Source organism: Mauremys mutica, unplaced genomic scaffold, assembly GCF_020497125.1.
Source record: "Mauremys mutica isolate MM-2020 ecotype Southern unplaced genomic scaffold, ASM2049712v1 000675F_np12_subseq_154847:218410_obj, whole genome shotgun sequence".
In the NCBI taxonomy this organism is placed as follows: domain Eukaryota; kingdom Metazoa; phylum Chordata; order Testudines; family Geoemydidae; genus Mauremys; species Mauremys mutica.
Window position 1 is genome coordinate 31,098 of NW_025423033.1, and position 3,322 is coordinate 34,419.

General features: G+C 57.5%; 1 non-coding gene across 1 annotated transcript; it reads left to right on the top strand.

Moving 5' to 3' along the window:
• Positions 1–2,906: 2,906 nt before the first annotated feature.
• On the top strand, positions 2,907–2,979 carry TRNAK-UUU. Its single transcript has one exon. It is a non-coding gene; the product is annotated as a tRNA-Lys (tRNA).
• Positions 2,980–3,322: the final 343 nt, after the last annotated feature.

Genomic DNA, 3,322 nt, shown 5'->3' on the forward strand with positions numbered 1-3,322 from the left:
TAGGAGCAACACATCTCGAAGAACAACAGTTACTACGGTGAGTAACCGTCTTTTCCCCCTTCAGAACCTCTGGGACATGGCGCATCCCTCCGCCCAGTTCAAGATCCCCATCATGTGGGTGCTCCCATCCAGGATCTCCGGTGGGTGTCTCTGTCCCCCACACCATGAACTAGCTCCCGTGTGTGGTTTCCCCTGCCTGCCCCGATCCGGGAACTGTGGGTGTCTCTGTTCCCCTTTTCAAGATCCGTGTTGCTTGGGTGCGTCCCTCCCCCTAGTTCAGAATCCCCAGCGTGTGGGTGCTCCCATCCCCCCTGCAGGCTCTGCGGGGGGTGTCTGTATAAAAAGAGACTGTGTCTCTCTGTCTTGCCCAGGCTACACTGCAGGGGCTATTCACAGGTGTGACCCCACTACTGATCAGCACGGGAGTTTTGACCTGCTCCGTTTCCGACCTGGGCCGGTTCACCCCTCCTTAGGCAACCTGGGGACCCCAAGTTTCTCTGGGATCACCATATTGATGCCAAACTTAGTGTGGACACCCGCTCGGCACAGCCCCCTGCAGTCCAGAACTCCTGAGCTCAAGCGATCTGCCGGCCTCAGCCTCCCCAGGAGCTGGGATCACAGGCACCAGCCATGGGGCCCGGCTGGTTACAAGGTCTCCCGCTTCCAACTTCAGGCTCAGCCTGGGAGCTCTGAGCGGGTGGAAGTGGAGCCTGGCACTGAGCTGATGCGCTGAGGGTTATTTGCACTGTGCGCTTCACACGGAGGTGAAAACATGGGGCACAGATCTGTGCGCACAACCCTCGTCCTGAGGAATGGGTGAGGCGGAGGGGGCTGCACAAAGAGAGACCGGCTCTCCCTGGCGGGGCTGCAGCGGCTCTTCACAGGGGCAGTCCCACTGCCAATCAGTACCAGAGTTTTGCCGGCCTCCTTTCCTGGGCTGACCTGGCTCCCCTCTCTCTAGGGGGACTGGAACCATCATAATCAGAAACCATCATAGCGAGGCCAACCTGAGCACAGACACCTGCTCAGCACCCCGGGGTGCAGCCCTGAACTCCGGCAATCAGCTACGCTCAGCTGCCCACCCAACAAGCGTTACACGCAGGAGCCTTCCTGCCCCGCGTGTTCAGGTTCCTCCCAGCGCCAGCTTTAAACTCCGCTGCTCAGTTCTAAGCTTTGGCCACACGGGGGCAGCCTGGAGCTCAGCCAACGCCTCCCGGTGCTGGTTGCGTTTCCCGCTCCTCGTGGCAGGTTCACACCCCGCAGGCAGATCTCTGAACCGGAGCCGAACCGTTCCCCAAACCCAGCGCTTTAGCAGCAGCTTTGCTAGGAAAGCGCTGACGTCCCCAAGTAAAGTAAGAGCCAGAGCGCTGTGTCCAGGAGCTTCTCTTGGGCCCCTCACCGTGGTGTCTGTCAGGCGCAAGGAGAAACCAGGGAAATGTTTTCATGGCGTTTAAGGGCAGAAGGGGTCATTAGCTCAGCTAGTCTGACCCCCGAATAACACAGAATTACACCATGACACGTATTGATCCCACAGACCTTAGATAGATCAAAGCGTTTCAGCCCTCAGGAAGGAGGCTAAACTGGGTGCCAGAGGCAGCGAACAAGGGGCCCCCAAGGCAATGGCAGGGAGCTGACGAGGTGAAATATGCCCAGATGATCCCAGCAGGCGACCCACCCCCATGCTGCAGAGGTGGGAGTCCCTGTTCCTCCTGCCCTTAAGAGTCTCTGGTGGTAAGTGGGTCCCCCCGGTTCCCCAGATAAGAATCCTCCATGTGGTTTCCCTGGCTTCACCTCCAGATAAGAACATTGTGTGGAGTGGGTGGGAGGAAGGTTCTCTGGCAGAGATGTAAAGGGGGACTGTGTCTCCCTGTCTGGCCCGGCTCCTGGGAGGAAGTGATCTCAGTGTGTCTGGCTGTCTCCATTCCTCCCACCCATAAGAATCCCTGGTGTGTGGGTGCACCCTAGACCATTAAGGATCTCTGGTGGGCGGGTGTCTCTCTCCCCCTAGTCAGGATCTCTGGGGCGTGGCTGTATAAAAAGAGACTTTGACTCAGCCAGGCTGGGCTGCCATCATGGAACAGACCAGGTCCTTCTGTGGAGGGTTTGCGTCCCTCCAAGGACGTGATCTCAGTGTGTGTGGGTGTCCCTGTCCCTTCAACCCTTAACAATCCCTGGTGCGTGGGTGCGCTGGGCCCCATTACAATCCCCTCTGTCTTACCCCCCATGAGGGATCCGGTGGATGTGGGTGTTCTCCACGCTACTGGGGGTGTCTGGTGCCCCTGTCCCTCCTGGTTAATAGTGGAGTGTGTGGGTGTCCTCCCCCCGCCCGCTAAGGATCCGTGTTGTGCGGATGCCCCCGTTCTTCTCATTAAGAATGGTGCAATGGAGCATATGGGTGTGTCCCCCACCCCATGAACTAGCTCCCAGGTGTGGTTCCCCTGCCCCCATCCAGGCTCTGTGGTGTGTGGGTGTCGCTGTTCCTCTTTTCAAGATGTGTGTGGCAGGGGGGCATCCCTCCCCCCAAGTCAGAATCCCCAGCGTGTGGGTGCTCCCATCCCCCCATCCAGGCTCTGCGGGGGAGGGGGGTGTCTAAAAAGAGACCCTGTCTCACTGTCTTGCCCAGGCTACGCTGCAGGGGCTATTCACAGGCGCGATCCCACTACTGATCAGCACGGGAGTTTTGACCTGCTCCGTTTCTGACCTGGGCCGGTTCACCCCTCCTTAGGCAACCTGGGGACCCCAAGCGTCCCCGGGATCACCATATTGATGCTGAACTTACTGCGGACACCCGATCGGCACAGCCCCCTGACCAGGCCAGAGAGAGCAGCAGGTTTCCCCTATTGGTTCCAACTCTTGTTTTCCTGACTAGTTTCTCCTCTGCACCAACTTGCTCTTTTGTTTCATGAGCCTGGTTAGCTCAGTTGGCAGAGCTTCAGACTTTTAATCTGAGGGTCCAGGGTTCAAATCCCTGGTCAGGCGACAAACTACTCATCAAGATCTTAAACTGTCTTCCTGGAGTCCTCTTTGATGATACTTTTTCTCTTCAGGATTTTCCCTTTCCTCAGAAGGCCCTTTTTGTGTGTGGGTTTGAAGGGGCAACTTCCTGACAGCCCCTCTGTCCTTGCAGCCTGGAGCAATAAAGGCCTCTGGGCATAGAGCATGTTCCTCCCCTGCACACACACACACATACAAACACACAGAATATCCCTAAGGAATTAGAATCACCTGCTGCCTTCCCCTGTCCTGCTGGATCCCCAAATGAAGATGCTCTTCAGCCTAAACCCATGTCCCCTCTTTTCCCAGTGCCCCTCAATCCCAACCC